The sequence below is a fragment of the Chiloscyllium plagiosum genome, unplaced genomic scaffold, assembly GCF_037043375.1.
Source record: "Chiloscyllium plagiosum isolate Xiang-an unplaced genomic scaffold, Cpla_swu_hap1 HiC_scaffold_34, whole genome shotgun sequence".
In the NCBI taxonomy this organism is placed as follows: Eukaryota; Metazoa; Chordata; class Chondrichthyes; order Orectolobiformes; family Hemiscylliidae; genus Chiloscyllium; species Chiloscyllium plagiosum.
Window position 1 is genome coordinate 13211463 of NW_028270172.1, and position 20217 is coordinate 13231679.

Consider the following 20217-nt stretch of genomic DNA (forward strand, 5'->3'; position numbering starts at 1 on the left):
TTTAAAAGTCTAAAAAAGTCTCTCAGTTGTCCATTCAAATCTTCATTGAGCTGTCAGAAGTCTTTTTCCAATGCAACTGCAATTAACCATTGACCTCTGAGTCAGTAGCAGCCTTTTTACTATACCTGAGTACTTACCTATTTTTATTCTCTGTGTCAAACAAGTTTATAATTTCTGGAAATATTTGTGTTTACATCTTGTCTTTGCAAATGGAAAGTCAGTCACTTTGCTTTTTTCCTCTCACATTTTCTTCTTTCGAATCTAAGCACGTAAGTCTGCCCTGTGTTTTATTATTGCTCTTGAAAACTCCCCATTTATATTCTGGATCAGTGTCTGGCGTAGAAAGCTTGGTGTAAGCAACATTAATAATTCAGTCAAATGGATAGACTACATGAGCCAGTACAGTAATTTCCTCCTCATTTATGATCCTCTATCTTATAGAAATTATAATTAACTGCAGTTAGGGTAACTCACAAGACTTCTCCGTCGATGAGGTGCACAGCAAAAAGCCCAATACACATGAGGGAGTTTTCAATCATTTGAATCTGTCAATTCTATCAAATCTCCAATTATTTAGCAACATCACGGTCTGACTGCTAAGGATCCTTCTAACAAAAGTGCTAAAACTGTTGTCTGTAGCAAGAGCACCCTTTGGTTACACCAGCTTGTTCCTTTATACCCATGGTCTCCTTTACAATAGTTGAGCTCAGCATATACAAATCATAATTTCCTGCACCAGTGTTGCAGATGACAAAGTGGGATCTAACCTTCATTTGGTATTCCTACTGACATTGCAATGTGGCTGTGTCATTAAAAGCTATTAAATAGTGTTTAATAATCTATTGTGTAGACATTAAGAATACTTGAGTCGACATTTATGCTTAGCAACCTTCTGTGTCTCATACTACACCAGAAATCCACTCAATGTGTTATTAACCAGTACCTGTCATGAGTGATTGATTGTTATTAACCAATAGTTTACTGGAATTTTTTTAAAAATTATTTATTTCAAAAATTTCATTGACAAATGGACCATTGCTCAACTATGGGGCACGGTAGCACAGTGGTAAGCACTGCTGCCTCACAGTGCCAGAGACCCGGGTTCAATTCCTACCTCAGGCAACTGTCTGTGTGGAGATTGCACATTCTCCCTGTGTCTGTGTGGGTTTCCTCCGGGTGCTCTGGTTTCCTCCCACAGTCCATAAATGTGCAGGTTAGGTGAATTGGCCATGCTAAATTGCCCGTGGTGTTAGGTAAAGGGGAATGGGTCTGGGTGGGTTGATTTTTGGAGGATCGGTGTGGACTTGTTGGGCTGAAGGGCCTGTTTCCACACTGTAAGTAAACTATATATTTCGCTTTCAGCATTACGCATTGACATATGTTGCAAATGCACATTTTCGGGATAGAATCAAACCCAAGTAAAATTTCAGGATCAATGTTTCTTATCATAAGGCACTACCATTGCCGAATTCCCCATTATCAACATCCTGGTGATTACCATTAACCAGAAACTGAACGGGACTAGCATACAAATACAATTGCTACAAGAGTAGGTCAGAGGCGAGGATTTCTGTGGCAAGTAACTTACCTCCTAACTCTCCAAAGACTGTCCACTACCTACAAGGCTCAAGTCAAGAGTGAGTTAGAACACTCCCCACTTGCCTGGTTGGGTGCAGCTCCAAAAACACTCAAGAAACTCAATACCATCCAAGGCAAGCAGTCCACTTGATTGTAACCCCATCTCCCATCTTCGGTACTCACTGCCACCACCCCTTCTCCCATCTTCAATACTCACTGCCCACCACCCCATCTCCCATCTTCAATACTCACTGCCTCCACCCCATCTCCCAACCTCAATACTCACTGCCCATCAACCCACCTCCCAACCTCAATACTCACTGCCCACCACACCATCTCCCATCTTCAAGACTCACTGCCCACCACCCCATCTCCCATCTTCAATACTCACTGCCTCCACCACACCTCCTATCTTCAATACTCACTGCCTCCACCCCATCTCCCATCCCCAATACCCACTGCCCACCACCCCACCTCCCATCTTCAATACTCACTGCCCACCACACCATCTCCCATCTTCAATATTTACTGCCTCCACCCCATCTCATCTTCAATACTCACTGCCTCCACCCCATCTCCCATCTTCAATACTCACTGCCACCACCCCAAATCCCATCTTCAATAATCACTGCCACCACCTCATCTCCCATCTTCAATACTCACTGCATCCACCCCACCTCTCATCTTCAATATTCACTCCATCCACCCCATCTCCCATCTTCAAAACCCACTGTCCCCACTCCATCTCCCATCTTCAATACTCACTGTGTCCACCCCGTCTCCCATCTTCAATACTCACTGCGTCCACCCCGTCTCCCATCTTCAATACCCACTGCCACCACCCCACCTCCCATCTTCAATACTCACTGCCTCCACCCCACCTCCCAACCTCAATACTCACTGCCCACCAACCCACCTCCCAACCTCAATACTCACTGCCCACCACACCATCTCCCATCTTCAATACTCACTGCCCACCACACCATCTCCCCTCTTCAAGACTCACTGCCCAGCACCCCATCTCCCATCTTCAATACTCACTGCCCACCACACCATCTCCCATCTTCAAGACTCACTGCCCACCACCCCATCTCCCATCTTCAATACTCACTGCCTACACCCCATCTCCTATCTACAATACCCACAGACTCCACCCCATCTCCCAGCTTCAATACTCACTGACACCACCCCATCTCCCATCTTCAATACCCACTGCCACCACCCCATCTCCCATCTTCAATACTCACTGCCTACACCCCATCTCCCATCTTCAATACCCACTGCCCACCACCCCATCTCCCATCTTCAATACTCACTCCCTCTACCCAATCTCTTATCTTCAATATTCACTCCCTCCATCCCATCTCCCATCTTCAATATTCATTACCTCCACCCCCTCTCCTATCTTCAACATCACTGCCTCCACCCCATCTCTCATCATCAATATTCACTCCATCCACCCCATCACCCATCTTCAATACTAACTGCCTCCACCCCATCTCCCAACCTCAATACTCACTGCTCACTGCCCACCAACCCATCTCCCATCTTCAATACTCACTGCCCACCACACCATCTCCCATCTTCAATATTTACTGCCTCCACCCCATCTCATCTTCAATACTCACTGCCTCCACCCCATCTCCTATCTACAATACCCACAGACTCCACCCCATCTCCCAGCTTCAATACTCACTGACACCACCCCATCTCCCATCTTCAATACCCACTGCCACCACCCCATCTCCCATCTTCAATACTCACTGCCTACACCCCATCTCCCATCTTCAATACCCACTGCCCACCACCCCATCTCCCATCTTCAATACTCACTCCCTCTACCCAATCTCTTATCTTCAATATTCACTCCCTCCATCCCATCTCCCATCTTCAATATTCATTACCTCCACCCCCTCTCCTATCTTCAACATCACTGCCTCCACCCCATCTCTCATCTTCAATATTCACTCCATCCACCCCATCACCCATCTTCAATACTAACTGCCTCCACCCCATCTCCCAACCTCAATAATCACTGCTCACTGCCCACCAACCCATCTCCCATCTTCAATACTCACTGCCCACCACACCATCTCCCATCTTCAATATTTACTGCCTCCACCCCATCTCATCTTCAATACTCACTGCCTCCACCCCATCTCCCATCTTCAATACTCACTGCCACCACCCCAAATCACATCTTCAATAATCACTGCCACCACCCCATCTCCCATCTTGAATACTCACTGCCTCCACCCCATCTCCCATCTTCAATACTCACTGCCCACCACACCATCTCCCATCTTCAATATTTACTGCCTCCACCCCATCTCATCTTCAATACTCACTGCCTCCACCCCATCTCCTATCTACAATACCCACAGACTCCACCCCATCTCCCAGCTTCAATACTCACTGACACCACCCCATCTCCCATCTTCAATACCCACTGCCACCACCCCATCTCCCATCTTCAATACTCACTGCCTACACCCCATCTCCCATCTTCAATACCCACTGCCCACCACCCCATCTCCCATCTTCAATACTCACTCCCTCTACCCAATCTCTTATCTTCAATATTCACTCCCTCCATCCCATCTCCCATCTTCAATATTCATTACCTCCACCCCCTCTCCTATCTTCAACATCACTGCCTCCACCCCATCTCTCATCTTCAATATTCACTCCATCCACCCCATCACCCATCTTCAATACTAACTGCCTCCACCCCATCTCCCAACCTCAATACTCACTGCTCACTGCCCACCAACCCATCTCCCATCTTCAATACTCACTGCCCACCACACCATCTCCCATCTTCAATATTTACTGCCTCCACCCCATCTCATCTTCAATACTCACTGCCTCCACCCCATCTCCTATCTACAATACCCACAGACTCCACCCCATCTCCCAGCTTCAATACTCACTGACACCACCCCATCTCCCATCTTCAATACCCACTGCCACCACCCCATCTCCCATCTTCAATACTCACTGCCTACACCCCATCTCCCATCTTCAATACCCACTGCCCACCACCCCATCTTCAATACTCACTCCCTCTACCCAATCTCTTATCTTCAATATTCACTCCCTCCATCCCATCTCCCATCTTCAATATTCATTACCTCCACCCCATCTCCTATCTTCAACATCACTGCCTCCACCCCATCTCTCATCTTCAATATTCACTCCATCCACCCCATCACCCATCTTCAATACTAACTGCCTCCACCCCATCTCCCAACCTCAATACTCACTGCTCACTGCCCACCAACCCATCTCCCATCTTCAATACTCACTGCCCACCACACCATCTCCCATCTTCAATATTTACTGCCTCCACCCCATCTCATCTTCAATACTCACTGCCTCCACCCCATCTCCCATCTTCAATACTCACTGCCACCACCCCAAATCCCATCTTCAATAATCACTGCCACCACCCCATCTCCCATCTTGAATACTCACTGCCTCCACCCCATCTCCCATCTTCAATACTCACTGCATCCACCCCACCTCTCATCTTCAATATTCACTCCATCCACCCCATCTCCCATCTTCAAAACCCACTGTCCCCACTCCATCTCCCATCTTCAATACTCACTGCGTCCACCCCGTCTCCCATCTTCAATACTCACTGCGTCCACCCCGTCTCCCATCTTCAATACCCACAGCCTTACTCACTGTCACACCATCTCCCATCTTCATTACCCAGTGTCTCCACCCCATCTCCCATCTTCAATACTCACTCCCTCCAACCCATCTCCCATCTTCAATACCCACTCCCTCCAACCCATCTTCTATCTTCAATACGCACTGCCTCCACCCCATCTCCCATACCCACTGCCCACCAACCCATCTTCAATACTCACTGCCCACCACCCCATCTCCCATCTTCAATATTCACTGCCTCCACCCCATCTCCAATACTCACTGCCACCACCCCACCTCCGATCTTCAATACTCACTGCCTCCACCCCATCTCCCATCTTCAATACTCACTGCCCACCACCCCATCTCCCATCTTCAATATTCACTGCCTCCACCCCATCTCCAATACTCACTGCCACCACCCCACCTCCCATCTTCAAGACTCACTGCCCACCACCCCATCTCCCATCTTCAATACTCACTGCCCACCACACCATCTCCCATCTTCAAGACTCACTGCCCACCACCCTATCTCCCAACCTCAATACTCACTGCCCACCACACCATCTCCCATCTTCAAGACTCACTGCCCACCACCCCATCTCCCATCTTCAATACTCACTGCCTCTACCCCATCTCCTATCTACAATACCCACAGACTCCACCCCATCTCCCAGCTTCAATACTCACTGACACCACCCCATCTCCCATCTTCAATACTCACTGCCACAATCCAATCCCTATTTGCAATTCTCACTCCCACCACCCAATTTTCCATCTTCGGTACTCACTACTTTCACCCCATCTCCCAACCTCAATACTCACTGCCCACACCCCATCTCCCAAACTCAATACTTACTGCCCACCACCCCATCTTCCATCTTCAATACTCACTCCGTCCACCCCATCTCCCATTTTCAATACTCACTGCCACCACCCCATCTCCCATCTTCAATACTCACTGCCCCCTCCACCCCATCTCCAATTTTCAATACCCACAGCCTCCACACCGTCTCCCATCTTCAATATTCACTACCTCCACCCCATCTGCCATCTTCAATATTCATTGCTTCCACCCCATCTCCAATCTTCAATACTCACTGCCTCCACCCCATATCGCATCTTCAATACCCACTCCGTCCACCCCATCTCCCATATTCTATACTCACTGCCACAACCCCATCTCCCATCTTCAATACTCACTGCCACCACACCATCTCCCATCTTCAACATTTACTGCATCCACCCCATCTCCCATCTTCAGTACCCAGTGCCTCCACCCCATCTCACAGCTTCAATACTCACTCCCTCTAACCAATCTCTCATCTTCAATACTCACTGCCTCCACTCTATCTCCCATCTTCAATACTCACTGCCTCCACTCCATCTCCCATCTTCAATACTCACTGCCACCACCCCATCTCCCATCTTCAATACTCACTGCCACCACCCCATCTTCTATTTTCAATACTCACTGCCACCACCCTATCTCCCATCTTCAATACTCACTGCCTCCACCCCATCTCCAAGTTTCAATACCCACAGCCTCCACACCATCTCCCATATTCTATACTCACTGCCACAACCCCATTTCCCATCTTCAATACTCACTGCCACCACACCATCTCCCATCTTCAATACTTACTGCATCCACCCCATCTCCCATCTTCAGTACCCAGTGCCTCCACCTCATCTCCCATCTTCAATACTCACTCCCTGCACCCCATCTCCCACCTTCAATACCCACTCCCTCCACCCCATCTCCCATCTTCAATACTCACTGCCTCCACCCCATCCCCCATCTTCGGTACCCACTGCCTCCACCCCATCTCCCATCTTCAATATGCACTACCTCCATTCAATCTCTCATCTTCAATATTCACTCCCTCCATCCTATCTCCCATCTTCAATAGTCATTGCCTCCACTCCATCTCCTATCTTCAATACTCACTGCTTCCACCCTGTCTTCAATACTCACTGCCTCCACCCCATCTCCCATCTTCAATACCGACTGCCTCCATTCCATCTCCAATCTTCAATACTCACTCCATCCACCCCATCTTCCATCTTCAATATTCACTCCCTCCACTTCATCTCCCATCTTCAATACCCACTGCCTCCACCCCATCTCCCATCTTCAATACTCACTGCCTCCACTCCATCTCCCATCTTCAATACTTACTCCATCCATCCCATCTTCCATCTTCAATATTCACTCCCTCCATCCCATCTCCCATTTTCAATATTCACTCCCTCCACCCCATCTCCCATTTTCAAAATTCACTCTCTCCACCCCATCTCCCATCTTCAATTCTCACTCCCTCCACTCCACTGGCTGCCATGTGTACCATCTAGAAGGGCATTGCTGAAATTCACCAAGGCTTTTTGGAAGGTTTCTTCAAAGGTGTGGCCTCTACCATCTGGACGACGAGGGGAGCAGGTGTAGGAGAACATCATCACCTGCAAGTCTCCTTCCAAGCTGCACGTCAACGTGACTTGGAAACATATTGCCTTTCCTTCGCTGTTGCTGGGTCAAAATCCTATAACTCCCTCCATATCGGCATTATGGGTGTCCCTGCACCAAATGGACTGAAGCAGTTCAAGAGTCAACTCATCAGCATGAACGACTTCTCCTGTTCCTATTTCTTTGGGATTGTATAGTCTTCTTACGGTTCTTATTATGTTCACAGTCTCAGACTCCTGACACCCCACTCCTCACACCACCACTTCCCCATTTCATCCCACTTATCTGTGACCTCGACAGTGACATTGTGATAATATCACAGCACTAGCAAATTAGAGCTCCAAACTAATGTTCTGGGAAAAGGAGTCCAAATCCTACCACAGTGGATGGTGAAATTTGAGATCAATTTTCTTAAAAAAACTGGAGAAAGAAGGTCATTACGTAACAACCCGTCTCATTCCCTAATGTATTTTGGGGGAAAGATTTTCTGTCTTTACCTGGTCTGGCCTACATGTGACTCCAGACCCACAGCAATGTGTTTGAATCTTAACTGCCCTTTGAAATGTCTGAGAGAGCCAATCCATTCAGGGACAATTAGGGATAAGGTATTAATGTTGGCCTAACCTGCAATGCCTAAGTCTCATGCTTGGATAAAAACAAAATCTCCAGTGTTGATCTTGGAGGGAGTCCTTGTAAAGTTACTGGCAGTGGGTGCCTCTCATGGAAGGAGGGCATGAGTGCTGCCCCTAGACTCCTCAATCTGACAGGAAGACTGATGCTGGCCAGTTTGTTGCTTGAATCACATCAGACTCCCTACACGGATGGAGAGTGGGGTTCTCATCCAGTGGACAATTTATGAAGAGCAGTGGTATCTCATGAAGAAAAGTCCCAGCAAACGCTCCAGTCCTGAACGCTTCAGTTCCATGACCTCTCAGTAGAACTTCCTGGATGAAGACCTTTTGGTCAATCAACCACTGACTAATGTTGACCCAGGCACTGACACGCACATCCCATGAGTGAACAAAAAGATTTCAGTTATTGTGAGCATCCATCCACTGTTAAAAGTCCTCCAAAGGAAGTAATTATTCTGGGTCATTTCCATACTATTTCAACATCTGTTCGAAAAACACATCAGCTTGCCAAACTGTGAGTTTGGCATTCATGGGCAGCATGGTTGCTCAGTGGTCAGGTGAATTGGCCATACTAAATTGCCCATAGTGTTAGGTGCATTAGTCTGGAGTAAATATAGGGTAGGGGAATGGGTCTGGGTGGGTTAGCCTTTGGAGGGTCGGTGTGGACATATTGGGCCCAAGGGTCTAATCTAAAAATAGCAGGTGATTGCCCAAACAGATCCATTTGGCAGCATGAAATAACTAGTATAATGGCAGCTTTAATCTATCGATCACACCATCTATATTTTTGACTTAAAGTTCCCTCTGTGGAATTTATTTTGCAACACAACACGAATGGTCCCTTGGGCCCATCTATTGCCTCGCAGTGACTAGTCACACTTGGGATGTGGGATATCTGGGACTGCTGAGGAATTCAAAGAACTTGCAGCATCCAATTATACAGAGCTTTTTTTTCCCCTGCAGCATTCCCCTTTGGCATCCCAACCCTTGTCCATGCTGCAATGGGAAATAGGCTTAGAAACAGGAACTGCATCAATAGCTTTAGGCAAACAGGGCCCTAGATCTGCAAGCTTTCATTATGTCCCTGGATTGCTGTACCATATAGTGATTGATCCTAGTCAGAGAAATGGAAAGTGATTATAACTCACTGGAACATACAAGGGAGAACTTTAGAAGTGAAATAAGCTGCTCCCATCAGCGATTCCTGCCAACAAAAGTGAAATTGCATCAAGATTGCACAAAGGGTATGCAATTTTTTGCCTGCAACGGTAGTAGATTCGCCAACTTTAAGTACATTTAAGTCGTGATTGGACAAGCATATGGACGTACATGGAATAGTGTAGGTTAGATGGGCTTCAGATTGGTATGACGGGTTGGCGCAACATCGAAGGCTGAAGGGCCTATACTGCGCTATAATGTTCTATGTTATATGTTCTAACCTTCAGTTAACATCTTAAATTTATATTGTGCTATAACATAGAGATATGACTAGAAGAAAGACGTAGCCACTAATAGGAATACAATCATGGAGACAGTGACAGGAAAAGGGAATTTAGTAGCTCAATACAGAGACAGATTTTTAGAAACGGAATAAGAATAAAAAGGTGGAAGTAATTAGAAAAGAAACTCCAGGCAATAAGGTCGAGTTGGCTGGGAGTCAGCGTGGCAAAGTGACTGGGGGAAATACACAAAGGTCAGAAGACAGAAGAGTGCAAAAATACTGGAAAGCGTTGCAAAGGTATGACATGATGGGTCCCTAGACTGTGTGATGAGTGAAATATGGGTTTTTCAGTGTGACTGAAGGGTGTAGCCAGGGTGACTTATCTTAAAAACATCTGGAGGGAGCAACATTCAATACTATCGCGTCTTTATTTACTTTAGGTGGGTTTATGACTGAACAAGATAAATAACTGTGCCACAAGGTTTTTGTTAAAAACTTCTGGATTTTATTTTGTTAAACTTAAGAGAAGCATCCATACTAGAGTCATAGATTTGTACAGCATGGAAACAGACCCTTCGGTCCATCCTGTCCATGCCGACCAGATATCCCAACCCAATCTAGTCCCAACCGCCAGCACCCGACCCATATCCCTCCAAACCCTTCCTATTTATATACTATCCAAATGCCTCTTAAATGTTGCAATTGTACCAACCTCCACCACATCCTCTGGCAGCTCATTCCATACACGTACTACCCTCTGTGTGAAAAAGTAGCCCCTTAGGTCTCTTTTATATCTTTCCCCTCACACCCTAAACCTATGCCCTCTCGTTCTGGACTCCCCGACCTCAGGGAAAAGACTTTGTCTATTTATCCTATCCATGTCCCACATAATTTTGTAAACCTCTATAAGGTCACCCCTCAGCCTCCAACGCTCTAGGGAAAACAGCCCCAGCCTGTTCAGCCTCTCCCTATAGCTCAAATCCTCCAACCCTGGCAACATCCTTGTAAATCTTTTCGGAACTCTTTCAAGTTTCACATCTTTCTGATAGGAAGGAGACCAGAATTGCACGCAATATTCCCAAAGTGGCCGAACCAATGTCCTGTACAGCCGCAACATGACCTCCCAACTCCTGTAATCAATACTCTGACCAATAAAGGAAAGCATACCAAACGCCTTCTTCACTATCCTATCTACCTCCGACTCCACTTTCAAGGAGTTATGAACCTGCACTCCAAGGTCTCTTTGTTCAGCAACACTCTCGAGGACCTTACCATTAAGTGTATAAGTCCTGCTAAGATTTGCTTTCCCAAAATACAGCACCTCGCATTTATCTGAATTAAACTCCATCTGCCACTTCTCAGCCCATTGGCCCATCTGGTCCAGATCCTGTTGTAATCTGAGGTGTAACCCTCTTCGCTGTTCACTACACCTTCAATTTTGGTGTCATCTGCAAACTTACTAACTGTACCTCTTATGCTCGCATCCAAATCATCTATGTAAATGACAAAAAGTAGAGGACCCAGCACCGATCCTTGTGGCACTCCACTGGTCACAGGCCTCCATTCTGAATAACAACCCTCCACCACCACCCTGTTTTCTACCTTTGAGCCAGTTCTTTATCCAAATGACTAGTTCTCCCCGTATTCCATGAGATCTAACCTTGCTAATCAGTCTCCCAAGGGGGACCTTGTCGAACGCCTTACTGAAGTCCGTATAGATCACATCTACTGCTCTGCCCTCATCAATCTTCTTTGTTACTTCTTCAAAAAACTCAATCAAGTTTGTGAGACCTGGTTTCCCATGCACAAAGCCATGTTGACTATCCCGAATCAGTCCTTGCCTTTCCAAATACATGTACATCCTGACCCTCAGGATTCCCTCCAACAACTTGCCCACCACTGAGGTCAGGCTCACCGGTCTATAGTTCCCTGGCTTGTCTTTACCGCCCTTCTTAAACAGTGGCACCATGTTAGCCAAACTCCAGTCTTCCGGCACCTCACCTGTGACTATCGATGATACAAATATCTCAGCAAAAGGCCCAGCAATCACTTCTCTAGCTTCTCACAGAGTTCTCAGGTACACCTGATCAGGTCCTGGGGATTTATCCACCTTTAACCGTTTCAGGACATCCAACACTTCCTCCTCTGTAATCTGATAATCAGAGGGTTGGATAGGATGGACAGCGAGACCCCTTTTCCTTGGATGGCAATGGCTAGCACAAGGGAACATAGCTTTGAATTGAGGTGTGATAGATATAGGACAGATGTCAGAGGTAGTTTCTTTAGTCAGAGGATAGTAGGGGCACGGAATGCAATGTCTGCAACAGTAGTAGACTCACTAACTTTAAGGGCATTTAAATGGTCATTGGATAAAGATATGGATGAAAATGGAATAGTGTAGGATAGATGGGCTTCAGATTGGTTTCACAGGTCGGTGCAACATCGAGGGCCTGGATTGCACTGTGATGTTCTATGCTCTATTAACAGTGCTCCTGAGAAAGGGAGAAGATAGTAAATCTAGATTAGAGTAATGAATTTAGTGATAGATCCAGACTAGAGGTATTTGGATAAAACCTGAAGAGATTGATTAAAGCTGAGAACATTTAAATTCAAGTGTATGAGAAGTATATCAGCTATTTCCAGACTGAGAGTTGAAGGTCACAGTTAACATAAGTTAAAGTGTCAGAAAAAAATAAACAATTCTCTGCTGTGAGTCCTGTACTTTGGGGTACTATCAAAGTGTATTATGTGGGAATAGTTTGGTCTATCTATTTTACCTTCATTTCTATTGTACATTAACCTTTAGTTTTATTATTGAAGCTAAATATGCAATATTGTGTGTTTGTGTTTCAGTGAGAAACCACCTTGATAAAAACAACAAAATAAAATATGATCTATTAAGATAGGTTTTAGTCTGAAATCTAACTTTTCCAATAATACCATCAACTGGGCTCATAACACTGGAGAGCTTTGTCTCTGAGGATCAGTAATTTGAGGGTAATTACAGAGGAGATGCACAATGGACAGGTGGGACAGTACATGATAGCTGAGTTGGTCCTTATGCAAGGTGATAAATCCTAGATTGGCAAGGACATCATTGGAGAATTGAGTCAAGAGATGGCAGAAGTATGTCCAAACATCACTGGAGATGAGATAAAGGCAGAGCTGGGCAATATTGTCGAGGTAGAAATAAGTAGCCATGATGGTAGATGGGCTGTGGAACTTGAAAACAATTTGGGTTGAACTGAGTTCCAGGCTGATTTAGTTGAATGGCTACATTGGGTAAGATATGAAGTTAGTCCAAGGGAGGAGACAGTACAACAGTAGCTGAAGATCACAGCTTGGCAACACAATGATGCAAAGCTATTTCTCAAGTACAAATCAGGTGCCTAAAGATCTGCTACAGAAGGCAGGGCATGTGACCTGGAATACCAGGAGCTCCCTGCTCACAGGCAAATGTAGATAGACAGCTGGCTGCCATCCTACATATGTCTCTCGATGAAGAAAGTTTTGCATTCCACTTGTAACAGAATGGAAGAAAATAACTACCTAATTAATAGTTGTCCATGAACCTAGGATGACCACAGATTACCTAAGTACCCCAGTCAGAAAATTGGAAATCTAGCAGTCGATTTGCATGCAGAAAGCTCCCACAAACATGATGGGATAATTACCAGGAATATACCCTCTGTTTTTTGGTGTATGAACCTCCAAGGTGCACACTATTGACTTTCAGAACTGAAAGTTAACATGTCAACTCAACGCACCAATCAGTGTGTGTCAAATTTAGGCGAGACCTCTGACTGGCTGCACAGCTTAGAGGAAAAGTAAATGACCAGATAATCTGCTTTTTTGTAATATTAGTAGAGGGATAAACATTGGCCAGGACACCATCCCCTATGCCAACTGTCTTGAGGTGTCTCAATGCATTACACTGGTACCGAGGATACAATCTTATTGGATAGTTGAATCCTCATAGTTCCTACTTACCATGAGGACTGGGTTGTGCCCTGCAATGTAGAAGCTGCTCTCCTGGACTAGACACTCCCTATTCAGGCTCCACTCATCTCTGTCTTTGCCTTCTCTAAGAGTGACTATTGTATCAATCTCAGGAAAACTAACAAACTCTGATCTTTTGTTCCTGTATATCCTGAACTCAGCAGTGCAAAGACTTCATCAATTAACAGCACAGCCATCTAGTTAAGCATTTATTAAGTCACAAACTTTCTTGAATTAGGCCACTTTTCCAAATGATGTTCTGATCTCTCAAAGTAAAAGTTACCTTCATAGAACAAAAACAAAATCCAAATGATAATGAAATATGTTATACATTTTTATCGGCATACAGAATACTAACCTTTGTATTCCAGCTCTGTAGTAGAGCTTATCCATTTCTCTCTTCTGAGTCTTGACAGCATGTGACTGTTGATGTCAGAGTTATATCATCATTTCATTAACATATATGCTCCCATTATACCACACCAACCACACTGCACTTATTACAACAAACAAAGAAAATTTGATTAATTAATTAATATAGTTGTAAAGCAAAATTGTAGATATGGCTTTACTATGGGATCTTTAAGGTCAGTACCATACTATGAGTACTATTCCACACAATAGACATTTTCTAATTAACCTGCTCAGAGATGTTATTGTACATATCAGAAACAGGTAGGATTTGCATCAGGGCCCCATGGGTCAGAGTTAAGGACATGACCACGTCACCACAAGAATCCCGACTGCAACTGTGAGTTGTGTATTCTATACTACAGTATACGCAGGAGTGGGACTTGAATACACAACATTCTGACCTCGAGAGAACAGTGCTCCAAACTGACCCACAGTCATGTCAAATTTGCAGATGTAAGCCTCAAATTAGCTCAAGATGTATTTTTGGTGTGTTTATAGTTCATCTCAAGGTTCCTTACAAGGGTGGGGGGGTGGGGTGGGGAAGTATTTGTTAATAAATCCGCTATCACAACAAATTCAATGTACTCCCTTCCATAGCTTGCTGAGCAGTATCATCTTGTGGAAACACTGATTTTCAAGAAGAGTACTTTCAATAATCAAAGCAACAATGAATTATGAATGACAATAATAAATGTAAAATAGTGAATGTGGTGTTGTCTGTGGTTGATGGACAATGACAGCTTTGCAGCATTATATCAAGGCATTTGCAGTCAATCTAAAATTTATGCATCTCTTTCTCCCTTGATAATAAACGCTGCTTTTTTTTCATTTCTCAGCTAACCTGTTATGGATGGGAGCTCTCTCACAATTACGTTAACCATACCCCTAATTTACAGCAAATCCTGCTCTAATTTATTTATGCCTTCATTCAATCCAAAAGCATTTTCATCAATGTTCCCCAGTACTATTACCATCAATGCTACAAAGGCACTTGCAGAAATAACTGCATTGCCATATGTAATGCGAATTTGTCTAACATTAAAAACATCAGTGTGCTTATCCTTTTAAAATTTTAAAACTTCTCATTTGCATGTGCTCTCTTTCCATTTCATTCCCTTAAAGCAAGAGTCAATGAAACATCTGCAAACCAGCTGTTTAATAGAGCATTTTCAGAGCCTGGAAACTGAACTGCATCATACATCCTGCTAGGAGAGGTTTTAATTTGACAAAATAAGATGATTAAGATATTTGCACAAACAATACCAACCAGTAACTGACTACGATTGTTGGAAGGCAACATGAAATAGCCAAATTGACATAAAGCATGTAAAGGAATTAGAGAGAATGCAGCAACGATTCATGAGAAAGGCTCCAGGGATGAAGAACTTCAGTTATAATGAGAGATTGGAGAAATTGGGACTCATTTCCTTAGGGAAGGCCAAGAGGAGGTCAGATAGAAGATTTCAAAATCATAAGGGCATTCAGTGATGGTAGTGTCACGGTGATGGTGGTTAGATTGTCTCTTATCGGAGATGGTCATTGTTTGGCATTGGCATGAACGTTACTTGCCACTTGTCAGCCCCAGCCTGGATATTGTCCAGATCTTGTTGCATTTAAACATAGGCTGCTTCATTGTCTGAGGGATCACAAATAGTGCTGAACATAGCGCAACCATTGGTGAACATCCCCTCTTCTGACCTTATGATAAAGGGAAGGTCATTGATGAAACAGCTGAAGATGGTTGGGGCTACGACACTACCCTAAGTAACATGGAGCTGGGATGACTGATGTCCAACAACCACAGCCATCTTCCTATGCACCAGGTATGGCTCCAAACACTGGAGAGTTTGCTCCGTGACAATCATTGAATCAAATTTTGCTTGGGCTCTTTGATGCCACACTCGGTAGAATGCATCCTTGATGTCAAGGGCTGTTACTCTCACCTCACCTCTGGAATTCAGCTCTTCTGTCCATGTTTGAACCAAGGCTGCAATGAGGTCAGGAGCTGAGTGACCCTAGTGGAACCCAAACTGGGCATAACTGAGCAGGTTATTGCTGAGCAGGTGCTGCTTGATAGCACTGTTGATGACACTGTCCATCATCAATATGAAAGATTATCTGTCAATTGTTGACTAGCTGGCCTGAGATTGCACAAGATGGTACCATTTTTAAGGGTAAATCTTTTGACATCTTTGTTCTGCAACATTCACCCATTTGCCCACATTTTCTTTCACCCTTCCAGGATAATGTGGCAATGATCTGGGGTCATACATTGTGTTCACATGGTTAATAGCACCTCTCCAAGATGGCGCCTGGTCCAGACAAGCACCTGAACTATTATCTGTCTGTATCTGGCATTAGACATGGTTGTTGGCAGAAACTATGGTCTTCTCAATGAGATTCAGTCAAAGGATGCTTGTATCTCAGGGCTACATTTGTGGTGATGCAACTGGGAGAGGTCAGACAAGACAAATTGATACACGATACATAGGAGGCTACTGAGAACTACAGAAGAAGTGAGGAATCTTAGGCTATGGATGTGGGTCAACAGATCTCTGAAGATAGCTGGTCAATTGGAGTGGGGGTTAAGAAGGCACTTTGAATACTTTCTTTTCTTAGCTGAGGCATAGAACAAAAAAGAGAGAAAGTGAGGACTGCAGATGCTGGAGAGTCAGAGTCGAAGAGTGCAGTGCTGGAAAAGCACAGCGGGTCAGGCAGCATCTGAGGAGCAGGAGAATCAACGTTACAGGCATGCCCTGCAAAAGCAGGGAGCTATGTTAGTTTCTGGCGTCACTATGCAGATTTTGGAGGTCCATACATGGCATTGACTGCTGGAATTGCACAGTCGCACCCCGTACTCCCTCGAATTTCTTCTCTCGGTGCTCGGACCTCTGAGGTCACTTAACTTAGAGGGGACACTGGTCCACACACTGATAGGCGTGTAGAGCTCAGAGCAGTTACATGACCGTGCAATTTCATGGGAACACTGGCAGTGAGTCATACTGTACTCCACACAACACTAGTCAGGCCACAACATGAGTACCTGTACTAGCTGCATCCTGGTCATCTCATCACTGAGATTTGTCCACCAAACGACGAATTTGTTTTACAAATTGAAACAATACTAACCATTTGCTTAGTTATCTAAATATTGTACCTCCTCAATGTAGTTCACTACGAAAAGCAATCTGCTGCTCTCTTTATAAACACTACCCCAGGTTTTGCCTATGCAAAACTTACTTGAACATGGAACTTTTCACTGAAGACCCACATATATCAGTTAGTACAACACATAAATACAATGATTCTGATACACAAGTCAAAAGCAATCAGCTAAGCCTGGATGACATTTTTTGTTCAAAATAAAATTTATTGTATGAGATGCCTAGGGGGTAAGATAAGATATCAAATGTGATCAGTTTCTAATCAAAGTGACAGAGAGATTCAGTCTGAAATATCGGTAACTAGATGAAGGCCGAAGGTCATTCGAACTAATCCCATTTCTGGAGTCATCAGCATTACACAAATCAGACAACTATGAGTATGTCACCTTCAATAAACGTCTACAACTGAGATATAATTATTCTCTGAGTAATTGCGAAGTTATTTGGAATTATACTTGAGATTAAAACTTGCCTTTAGGATCCAAATCCAGAATTTACATCTACACAAATTGTAATAAGAGTCCAATGACCTTCTCTGAACATTTTTCTGGTTTAACTTGCCAGTATTAATGAGACCCGCAATATTGGAAATACTAATTAATTTGTGACTGTCAGACTTGGTCAAAACTGCCAATTTGACTAAAGGTTACTCTAGAATTACCCAGAGGTTACTACAGAAATTATTCTTGCAGCTTGCAAGCAGTTTATATTTATTATCCAATGATTTGAATTAAGCCGTGTATATAACATGGCAAAAATGGGTAATTGTGCTAAAGTTTTGAATTATCAGGTCACTGAAATTAGAAATGTCTGAATTCTGGTGGGAAATGCACCTCTGTAATGAAGCTGCTGCCCACAGGGGGATTGAACCATCAGTTCCTTTGCCTGCAGTTATGGGGTGTACTACATCGGCATCTCCTCTATGTGGTAGAAGCAGCAAAATCAGAGCCATGCTGTCATCTCACACTCCCGGTCATTGATGGGAGACGCCCCCCCGCCCCCACACAATCCTCATTATGTTGTGTGAGACACGTTGGTGTGGTGCCTGGGAGACATCATACATTCACTGACCTTGACTACCCTTGTGAGGACATTAGACTTTAGTAGCATTGCTGCCAGGGTCCTGGAACCAGATCCTGTCCATTCACTTCCTCTGTCATCCAGTCCAACGGTCTTCTCCGGGTAGTCCTTGAAGATCTCCTGATTCCCAGTAAAAGCGTAACATCGTTACTAATGTTCACTTCCCCCATTAAAGTCTTTGTGAGTGCAGCTGTAAGCTCAGAGCTTTTTACCTGCCCTGGTTTGGGGGAATTTTCATCTGCAAAGCCCCACCTGGGTATTGCTTGAACATGATGAGGAAAAGAGGTTCCTGTTCAGTCAGAGGAAATGCCTACAGGCTCTATCGAGTGATTTTGGCGAAGGGACTGAGAGAAATCAGGAAGGGAAAATCAGAAGGTTAATGGAAAAAAGTAGCAAAATTGTCACGTTACTATTGTAAGATCAAGAAAAACCATTACTTAGAGTAGAAGGTTGTCATTTATTCATGTGGTCTGGGGTGTGCTGACAAGGTCAGCATTTATTACCCAAATCTAACCAACCTCAGGAAGGTACTGGTGAGCTGTCTTCTTGAACTGTCACTGTCCATGTGGTGTAGGTACACCTGTGGTACAGTTAGGTAGGGAGTTTCAAGATTGCAATGATAAAGTAAAGGTGACATAATATGCAAGTCAGGATGGTATGTGACTTTGAGGAGAAACAACAAGTAGCAATTTTCTTATGCACCTATCACCCCTGGGGGTAAAGGGTGGTATAGGTTTGGAAGATGTTGCTGAAGGAAACCTGTTCAGTTGTTTCAGTGCATCTTATAGATAGTACACATTGTTGCAACTGTGCAATAGTGGTGAAGGAGTTTAAGTTGAAGTTGGTGTGCAGGATGCTAATCAATTGGGCTGCTTTGCCTCAGTCAGTGTTGAGCTTCTTGAGTGTTGTTGGAGCTGCACCCATCCAGACAAGTGGGGAGTATTCCATCACACTCCTGACTTGTATGTGGACATGGTCGAGGAGAAAGTGAGGACTGCAGATGCTGGAGATCAGAGCTGAAAATGTGTTGCTGGAAAAGCGCAGCAGGTCAGGCAGCATTCAAGGAGCAGGAGAATCGACGTTTCGGGCATAAGCCTGAAACGTCTTCCTGAAGCCTTCTTGAAGAAGGGCTTATGCCCGAAACGTCGATTCTCCTGCTCCTTGGATGCTGCCTGACCTGCTGCGCTTTTCCAGCAACACATTTTCAGCTGTGGACATGGTCGGCAGGTTTTGAGGGATTCAGGAAGTAGTTTAATTACATCAGAATCTCCACTGCATAATCCTGTCATGTTATATACGGAACTGATCCAAACTAATTTGTGTTTAATTTGGTAATCCATGCCATGTCAAACCATTTGCCCTGACAATACATTTTCATTTTGAAGAAACCGTTGACAACTTTGCCTCAACCTTGTTGAAGAATGATCAGCTGGTTTGAAAGGGAAGATTTGAAGTCTAGATTCTCAGCTGGGGTATTCCACTAAGCAGCATCCTAATCCTTGTGCTCCTTCTGGCCTGTAGCTCCTCTCTGCAGCCTCAGAACAGGGTTCCCTTATTGGAACACACACTGTCTACCATAGGGACCTTTGTGCTTGGGTTCCTAGAGATGGTCAAGCCAGATCCAAGGACGAAGCACCTGAAGACATCAATCTGAGATTGGGTTTCTTTTCCAATCAGGAGGTTCAGTACTGAGGAGCCTGGCCTGTTGCAGGTGTGACACTGGACTGACCTACAAGGAGATCCTGAATCTGTGCTTGCACTGGAGATAAGGGATTTAATGTTCAT

The 20217-nt window shown here is 44.6% G+C and overlaps 1 long non-coding RNA gene across 1 annotated transcript in view; it reads right to left on the reverse strand.

The window, feature by feature from the left end:
• LOC148141122 (uncharacterized) overlaps nt 1–19527 on the reverse strand; it is a 40285-nt gene extending 20758 nt beyond the window's left edge. The window contains exons 1-2 of the long non-coding RNA XR_015752811.1: nt 18424–19527; nt 14133–14197 (exon numbers count right to left, since the gene is read on the reverse strand). This is a non-coding gene — a long non-coding RNA (uncharacterized LOC148141122). The remainder of the gene's footprint in view (nt 1–14132; nt 14198–18423) is intronic.
• Nucleotides 19528–20217: the final 690 nt, after the last annotated feature.